The sequence below is a fragment of the Coregonus clupeaformis genome, chromosome 7 (assembly GCF_020615455.1).
Source record: "Coregonus clupeaformis isolate EN_2021a chromosome 7, ASM2061545v1, whole genome shotgun sequence".
Taxonomy (NCBI): Eukaryota; Metazoa; Chordata; class Actinopteri; order Salmoniformes; family Salmonidae; genus Coregonus; species Coregonus clupeaformis.
The window spans coordinates 34,717,921-34,728,160 of NC_059198.1; positions in this window are offsets into that span (position 1 = coordinate 34,717,921).

Consider the following 10,240-nt stretch of genomic DNA (forward strand, 5'->3'; position numbering starts at 1 on the left):
TTAGCATAAAGCTTCACATAAGGCTTAACATACTGTGAAATGATCAAAGAGTAAACATTAGTCGTAAGGTAAATACACAAAGCGGTAGGCTACAGTTAGACTATCCCACTATAAAATGGGCCTTATGACCTTAAATAGGCTTGGATATAAACATAATATGCCATTTAGCAGACGCTTTCATCCAAAGCGACTTACAGTCATGTGCGCATTCATTTTTAGGTATGGGCGGTCCCGGGGATCAATCCCACTACCCTGGCGTTACAAGCGCCATGCTCTACCAATTGAGCTACAGAGGACCAACATCAAATATAAGTGTAGACGTTAGGCCTACTTCTTTCACATAGGATTTGCCTGAGAAAATGAATTGGGCAATGCTTCTATGATCCCCTTTTAAACAGAGCCCATGTTTCCTCTTTCTTGTCGGCTTCACCATTTATACACCCAGTGCTTTAGCCGGCAACTGTGACGAGTGGAAGTAGGGGTGTGCCGATGTGGGTGACCAGGAGGCCATCTTGGTTCAGGAAATGTCATTCAATAGTGTGTTCACCTTGAGAAGGGTCTGACTGTGACCCGCATCCAGGGAAACTCCAGGGAAGAACCAAGCCCCTTCTTGCTTCTCTTTCTATTGGCTCCTGGCTACTTTCTCATTCTAGAGGTCGACTGTAGCACTGTAGCTAAGCCTAACCCTTTTCTTAACTTTAACGTCATTCTCCTAACCTGCTACGTTCTTCCCTGGAGTTTCCCTGGACACGGGGTCACAGTCAAACCTTATTGTTCACATTGGTGAATTCATGAACATTTATATTAGAATTTCCATTCATACTTCATATTATTTTATGAACCCTCCCTCATTTTTTTAAATTAGGGAGGGTTATGCACACTCTCCACAGACCTCCATAGTATTAATAACTCACTGAATCTTAAAGCAGTAGGCCTAGGCTCAGGGGGATGAGCTTATTAAAGCTGCATAGACACACTTTGATTGCATTTATACTTTTTAGAACTCTAGTTTTGTGCCTCATAGCTACTTTTAAAGCTATCTAGTCTTTTCAAACTAAACAGCGTAGATATGGTGGCTAAATTAGCTACATGAAATGGAAATAACAGATTCAACACTGAAGACGATTGACCAGGATATAGTTATCCCAACAATGCAACATCATTGTGGTCAGAGTGACTGCTCTTCAAGTAATATATTTTTATGTATATTAAATGGTCTATCTCTTAACCTTTTTTGCAGACATGAAAGCACCAGAACGAAGATAATGGAAAACCTGAGAAGTCATGAGAAGTGCTTCGCTCGCCACGATAACATTATGAAGCTAAGCAGGGTTGGTCCTGGTCGGTCCCTGGATGGGAGACCAGATGCTGCTGGAAGTGGTGTTGGAAGGCCAGTAGGAGGCACACTTTCCTCTGATCTAAAGAAATGCCCCAGGACATTGCCTTGTGTAGGGTGTCGTCTTTCGGATTGGACGTTAAAATGGGTGTTGTGACTCTCTGTGGTCACTAAAGATCCCATGGCACTTATTGTAAGAGTAGGGGTGTTAACCCCTGTGTCCTGGCTAAATTCCCAATCTGGCCCTGATACCATCATGGCCACTTAATCATCTCCAGCTTCCAAATGGCTCATTCACCCCTGTAGTATTCTAAGTGGCAAGGGTATAGTCCTAGCCATTAACTAAATGTAATGATGGGCCATGTGGTTGTGCTTTTAGGCGTGACCTTTGCCATTTAAGCTTGGATCCCAGCAATCGCTTCTGACAGTGATGTGGATACGGTCATTGTCCAAGCCGCAGACTCTGATGTCCTGGATGGTGTGAGCCAGAGACTTTGGAGACTGATCAATGATATGAATCAAGATGAAGTGACAGACATTATCAGAAAAGAGAAGTGTATAGTGACATTTGGAGAACACCTATAGAATAAGTTTGGAGAAGACAAGACCAAGCATGATTACATCAGGACAAAAATGTAGAGACTTATCCGCCAGAGACTGATCCGCCAAGCAAGGACAGCTGGCAAGCTGAAAAGCATGGAGGACTTTTTTGGACCAGCGAACTTCCCCCATGTGGTGGTGGAAGCAATGGAGGTGGCTGGCTTCGACTAAGAAAATTATATTTGTAAAACTCCATCTTTGGCTCTGAAGTTAGGCCACAGCCTAAAGAAAATAGCAAATATTGTGGAACATGAAGCAACGATGTCAGCCCAAAAGGATATCATTCAGAATTGGAATACTTTTAAATGCATTTATGACTCCAGGTGGAATGAATGTGCTCTCAAAACTCTAGTTAAGGCCAAATGGATAGCCCCTCAGCTCCTCCCCTTCCCTGAGGATTTGAAAAAGATGCACATGCATATTGATGTGCAAAGGGGGGAGTACCAAAGCAAACTTACAACTTAATTTGTCAAATCTTGCCAAAGTGACGCTCTGTGAGGTGACACTGTTTAATCGCAGGAGAGAGGGAGAAGTGTCTAAGATGCCCCTTAATGCTATCACCCTGGGAGACACCTCGGTGGTGCATTCAGATGTTGCAGATGCCTTGTCCGACTTTACCAGCACATTCAGCATATTGAAATGAAAGGAAACCGAAAGGTCCCAATCCTCCTCACACCGGATATGCTCTCATCGATGGAGATGCTTGTAAAGAATCGCCAAAAATGTGGTGTGCCTGATGAAAATCGGTATATGTTTGCGAGACCAGAAGCAGAGATGTGCTTAAGAGGATCAGATATCATCCATAAAATTGCCTGTGAATGTGGGACAAAGCACCCCGAAACAATATCATCAACAAAACTGAGGAAGCATGTGGCCACCATGTCCACGGTCATTAATCTGAAGGACAATGAGATGGACCAACTGGCCAATTTTCTTGGACAAGACATCAGAATCCATTGAAATTACTACCGGCTGCCCGAAGGCACGTTACAACTGGCTAAAATAAGTCAAGGTCTGATGGCCCATGAGCAAGGACGGCTGTCTGAGTTTAAAGGCAACAATCTGGACTAAATTAACATTGATCCACAAAAAAAAAAGAGGGCATGTCTGTTACCATCAGGTAAGTACAGACCACAGTTCTCATCTCTACATTACACTACGCTACATTACTCATCTCTCTGCCCACTTGTCTCATCTCTGTTGTGCTTCGAAATGTTTTCAACCATCTTGCCTTTTCAGTGTGTTATTTCCTAAATGAGAAATTCGAGTAAACCAGCTTTTCTTTTCTTTGTCTTAAAATGACCCTCAAGGCCAAAGAAAAGAGTGCCAACTGCTGATGATGAGTCTGAGAGTGAAGAACCTCAGAAGACTAAAGGTATTCCAAGAGTTCCTATAACAACGTAGGCAATGGTACATCATTTTCACTATTGAAGCTTACCCATAAGTCATAACAAACATGATCATTTTAGAGTTGGTTATATAAGGGGAATACCACTGAATTGTGGCATTGACATGTTATTCCTATGCATTAACATATCTTTCGTTTTTGTTCGTCTTAAGTGGCCTTTTTGTCAAAGCTCTGTACTGAAGAGTGCATATTTCAGTATTATTTCCAGGTTTGAACTTTATCAAAGTTTCATTTGTTTAATGTGGATGACATTACGGACTTATTGCCAGGATGTTTGAGTATGAGGACAGAAGGGAAAGGCTTGTGTGAGAGGTGGTTGATCAGTTTGATTGCAACCTAAAGGGAAGTATACAAATATGTTTCCTCCTTTGGAAAAAGCCAATGAGAGCTATTAACACTATGTTTTTATTTAGGTTAATCAAATACCAAGAGGAGAAAGTGGACGAGTGATGAGATCCGGGCTGTGGAAAATAAGCTGAAGAATTGCATCAAATCTGGCAAGGTCCCGGGAAAAGCACAGTGTGTTGCGTGCATTGAGCCATCTCCAGAGGTACTCAGAGGGAGAATGCAAATAGTCTGGGTAGCCATGATTAGCTGTTCAAGAGTCTTATGGCTTGGGGGTAGAAGCTGTTAAGGAGCCTTTTGGACTTAGACTTGGCGCTCCGGTACCGCTTGCCGTGCGGTAGCAGAGAGAATAGTCTATGACTAGGGTGGCTGGAGTCTTTGACAATTTTTAGGGCCTTCCTCTGACACTGCCTGGTATAGAGGTCCTGGATGGCAGGAAGCTTGGCCCCAGTGATGTACTGGGCCATACGCACTACCCTCTGTAGTGCCATGCGGTTGGAGGCCGAGCAGTTGCCATACCAGGCGGTTATGCAACCAGTCAGGATGCTCTCGATGGTGCAGCTGTAGAACTTTTTGAGGACCCATGCCAAATCTTTTCAGTCTCCTGAGGGGGAATAGGCTTTGTCGTGCCCTCTTCACGTCTTGGTGTGTTTGGACCATGATAGTTTGTTGGTGATGTGGACACCAAGGAAATTGAAGCTCTCCACCTGTTCCACTACAGCCTGTCGATGAGAATAAGGGCGTGCTCAGTCCTCTTTTTTTTCCCTGTAGTCCGCAATAATTTCCTTTGTCTTGATCACGATGAGGGAGACCTGGCACCACACGGCCAGGTCTCTGACCTCCTCCCTATAGGCTGTCTCATCGTTGTCGGTGATCAGGCCTACCGCTGTTGTGTCGTCTGCAAACTTAATGATGGCGTTGGAGTCGTGCCTGGCCATGCAGTCTTGGGTGAACAGGGAGTACAGGAGGGGACTGAGCACGCACCCCTGAGGGGCCCCCTTGTTGAGGATCAGTGTGGCAGATGTGTTGTTACCTACCCTGCACACCGTATATTCTCCCAATGTACCACCTTTATTGGAAAAAGATTAGATCCAACATGGATCTTTGTCAGAAGATCTCAATAATCACAAAGGTACACTACATATGGTCATAAAGTATAATGTATACTGAACAAAAATATAAACGTAACATGTAAAGTGTTGGTCCCATGTTTCACAAGCTGAAATAAAAGAAACCCCTGAAATGTTCTATACGCACAAAAAGCTTATGTCTCTCAAATTTTGTGCAGAAATTTGTTTACATCCCTGTTAGTGAGCATTTCTCCTTTGCCAAGATAATCCATCCACCTGACAGGTGTGGCATATCAAGAAGCTGATCAAACAGCATAATCATTACACAGGTGCACCTTGTGCTGGGGACAATAAAAGGCCACTCTAAAATGTGCAGTTTTGTCACATAACACAATGCCACAGATGTCTCAAGTTTTGAGGGAGTGTGCAATTGGCATGCTGACTGCAGGAATGTCCACCAGAGCTGTTGCCAGAGAATTTAATGTTCATTTCTCTACCATAAGCCGCCTCCAATGTATGTTTAGAGAATTTGGCAGTATGTCCAACCGGCCTCACAACCGCAGACCACGTGTAACCACGCCAGCCCAGGACCTACACATCCGGCTTCTTCAGCTGCAGGATCGTCTGAGACCAGCCACCCGGACAGCTGATGAAACTGTGGGTTTGCACAACCAAATAGTTTCTGCACAAACTGTAAGATACCGTGTCAGGGAAGCTCATCTGCGTGTTCGTTGTCCTCACCAGGGTTTTGACCTGACTGCAGTTCAGAGTCGTAACCGACTTCAGTGGGCAAATGCTTACATTCGATGGCCACTGGCACGCTGGAGAAGTGTGCTCTTCACGGATTAATTCCGGTTTAAATTGTACAGAGCAGATGGCAGACAGCGTGTATGGCGTTGTGTGGGCGAGCGGTTTGCTGATGTCAACATTGTGAACAGAGTGCCCCATGGTGGCGGTGGGGTTATGGTATAGGCAAGCATAAGCCATGGACAACGAACACAATTGCATTTTATCAATGGCAATTTGAATGCACAGAGATACTGTGACGAGAACCTGAGGCCCATTGTCATGCCATTCCTCCGCCGCCATCACCTCATGTTTCAGCATGATAATGCACAGCCCCATGTCGCAAGGATCTGCACACAATTCCTGGAAGCTGAAAATGTCCCAGTTCTTCCATGACCTGCATACTCATCATACATGTCACCCATTGAGCACGTTTCGGATGCTCTGGATCGACGTGTGCGACAGCGTATTCCAGTTCCTGACAATATTCAGCAACTTCACACAGTCATTGAAGAGGAGTGGGACAACGTTCCACAGGCCACAGTCAAGAGCCTGATCAACTCTATGTGAAGGAGATGTGTCGCGCTGCATGAGGCAAATGGTGGTCACACCAGATACTGACTGGTTTTCTGATCCACGCCCCTACTTTTTTTTTTAAAGGTATCTGTGACCAACAGATGCATATCTGTATTCTCAGTCATGTGAAATCCATAGATTAGGGTCTAATGAATTTATTTCAATTGACTGAATTCCTTATACAGTGGGGAAAAAAAGTATTTAGTCAGCCACCAATTGTGCAAGTTCTCCCACTTAAAAAGATGAGAGAGGCCTGTAATTTTCCTCATAGGTACACGTCAACTATGACAGACAAAATGAGAAAAAAAAATCCAGAAAATCACATTGTAGGATTTTTTATGAATTTATTTGCAAATTATGGTGGAAAATAAGTATTTGGTCAATAACAAAAGTTTCTCAATACTTTGTTATATACCCTTTGTTGGCAATGACACAGGTCAAACGTTTTCTGTAAGTCTTCACAAGGTTTTCACACACTGTTGCTGGTATTTTGGCCCATTCCTCCATGCAGATCTCCTCTAGAGCAGTGATGTTTTGGGGCTGTCGCTGGGCAACACAGACTTTCAACTCCCTCCAAAGATTTTCTATGGGGTTGAGATCTGGAGGCCACTCTGATGGTGGTGAAATAGAGGTCCAGCTGCAGGAGGAAACCCTGGCAGCGGGCCGCTGTCCCGTCGTACTCCCTCGGTCGGAACAGGTGAATCCCTTTGGGTGCTGGGGTGTGGGTGGCTGGATCCGGTAGCGCAGCTGGTCCCGAAGGATCGGATCCTCTCCCCTCCAGGCATTGGACGACCTGGAGAACCCGATCCATCGCTTCGCCTAAGCTGGCTAGCATATTCGAATGCTCCCAGACCCGGTCCACAACTCCAGACATATTCCCGGTTCCTGCTGACTCCATGTATTCGGGTGGAGAGGATATCACAGAATAAATGGTTTAATCAATGAACAGAGGTACGCAGCAATGCGTAATACACACCAGTGCGGACAAACGGCGCATTGGGGAAATAAAGGCACACGGGTGAATAACCCAGCGATACACAATAGAATCGAGCTCCACCGAGCTATAATCTCCTCTACAATAAACAATCACACACAAAGACAATAGGGGCAGAGGGAACACATATACAGGTACTGATGAGGGGTTATGAACCAGGTGTGTGTAATAAACAAGACAAAACAAATGGAATGACGATATGAGGAGCGGCAGTGGCTAGAAGGCCGGTGACGACGAACGCCGAAGCCTGCCCGAACAAGGAGAGGAGACAGCTTCAGAGGAAGTCGTGACAGGTGGCTGCATCATGTTATGGGTATGCTTAACGGAATAGAGCTAAGCATAGGCAACTTCCTAGAGGATAACCTGGTTCAGTCTGCTTTCCAACAGACACTGGGAGACAAATTTACCTTTCAGCAGGACAATAACCTGAAACACAAGGCCAAATATACACGGGAGTTGCTTACCAAGACAACATTGAATGTTCCTGAGTGGCCTCGTTACAGTTTTGACTTAAATCGTCTTGAAAATCTATGGCAAGACTTGAAAACGGCTGTCTAGCAATGATCAACAGCCAACTTGGCAGAGCTTGAAGAGTTTTTAAAAGAGTAATGTGCAAATATTGTACAATCCAGGTGTGCAAAGCCTTAACCAGAAAGCTGCCAACGGTGATTCTAACATGTATTGACTCAGGGGTGTGAATAATTATGTAAGTTAGATATTTCTGTATTTCATTTTCAATAAATCTACAAAGATTTCTAAAAACATGTCTTCACTTAGTCATTCTGGGGTATTGTGTGTAGACAAAAAATCTTTTTCAAATCCAGGCTGTAACACAACAAAATACGAAATAAGTTAAGGGGTATTAATACTTTCTGAAGGCATATTCACAAAACTAAAACGCAGTCTACTCACAGGCCTAATATGTAAAAGGCAATTTATGCTTGATCCTAAAATGTGGTCGGAGGCTCCGTATGGAGGGTGTGATGCAATTGTGGAGCCTCTGGAGGCATGCAGAGGCCAAATTGAGTACCGTACCGCATCGCCGTGCGCCTACCAAATTTTGTAACAAGCTATAGAGAACTGCCAGTCTATTGCTTGTTATGGTTGGCATGTGAGTACCAATCACTTTAAGAATGAATATTTATTTTGAGAACTGTGACATTACCAATTTGATAACAATGCGAAAAATGGCTTGACAGAAGTAAAATGCATCAAAATCCTTGTGAACATTTTAGGATAGGGAACTGGACTGTGCAAGTCTTAATGGGAATAACTCACCTTTTGTCTCTCTTACTCCAATCTCCAATACTTGGCATTCAATCAAATGCCGACCGTATTATCTCCCTAGAGAATTCTCTTCGGTTATTGTTACAGCCGTGTATATCCCACCTCAAGCCGATACCACGACAGCCCTCAAGGAACTTCACTGGGCTTTATGCAAACTGGAAACCATAGATCCTGAGGCTGCATTTATTGTAGCAAATTTGAGAAAAAGGCTACCTAAATCCTATCAGTATATTGACTGTAGCACTCGCGCTGGAAAAACACTAGACCATTGTTACACTAACTTCCGCGATGCAATCAAGGCCCTCCCCCGCCCTCCTTTCGGCAAATCTGACCGCGACTCCATTTTGCTCCTCCCTTCCTATAGGTAGAAACTCAAACAGGAAGCACCCATGCTAAGGACTATTCAATGCTGGTCTGACCAATCGGAATCCACGCTTCAAGATTGTTTTGATCACGCGGACTGGGATATGTTCCGGGTAGCCTCTGAGAATAATATAGACGTATATGCTGATTCGGTGAGTGGGTTTATAAGGACGTGTATAGGAGATGTTGTACCCACTGTGACTATTAAAACCTACCCTAACCAGAAACCGTGGATAGATTGCAGCATTCGCGAAAAACTGAAAGCATGAACCACCGCATTTAACCATGGCAAGGTGACGAGGAATATGGCAGAATACAAACAGAGTGGTCGTTCCCTCCGCAAGGCAATCAAACAGGCAAAACGTCAATATCGAGACAAAGTGGAGTCGCAATTCAACGGCTCAGACACGAGACGTATGTGACAGGGTTTACAGACAATCAAGGACTACAATAGGAAAATCAGCCACGACGTGGACACCGACGTCTTGCTGCCAGACAAGCTAAACAAGTTCTTTGACCGCTTTGAGGATAACATAGTGCCACAGACGCGGCCAGCTACCAAGGACTGTGGGCTCTCCTTCTCCGTGGCCGACGTGAGTAAGACATTTAAACGTGTTAACCCTCGCAAGGCTGCCGGCCCAGATGGCATTCCTAGCTGCGTCCACAGAGCATGCGCAGACCAGCTGGCTGGTGTGTTTACGGACATATTAAATCTCTCCCTATCCCAGTCTGCTGTCCCCACATGCTTCAAGATGGTCACCATTGTTCCTGTACCCAAGAATGCAAAAGGTAACTGAACTAAATTACTATCGCCCCGTAGCACTCACTGCTGCCATCATGAAGTGCTTTGAGAAACTAGTCAAGGATCATACCACCTCCACCTTACCTGTCACCCTAGACCAACTTCAATTTGCTTACCGCCCCAATAGGTCCACAGACGATGCAATCGCCATCACACTGCACACTGCCCTAGCCCTTCTGGACAAGAGGAATACCTATGTAAGAATGCTGTTCATTGACTATAGCTCAGCATTCAACACCATAGTACCCTCCAAGCTCATCATTAAGCTTGAGGCCCTGGGTCTCAACCCCGCCCTGTGCAATTGGGTCATGGACTTCCTGATGGGCCGGCTCCAGGTGGTGAAGATAGGAAACAACATCTCCACTTCGCTGATCCTCAACACCGGGAACCCACAAGGGTGTGTGCTCAGCCCCCTCCTGTACTCCCTGTTCACCGATGACTGCAGAGCCATGCAAGCCTCCAACTCAATCATCACGTTTGCAGACAACACAACAGTAGTAGGCTTGATTAACAACAACAATGAGACAGCCTACACGGAGGAGGTGAGGGCTCTCGGAGTGTGGTGTCAGGAAAATAACCTCTCACTCAACGTCAACAAAACAAAGGAGATCGTGGACTTCAGGAAACAGCAGAGGGAGTACCCCCCTATCCACATTGACGGGACAGTGGAGAA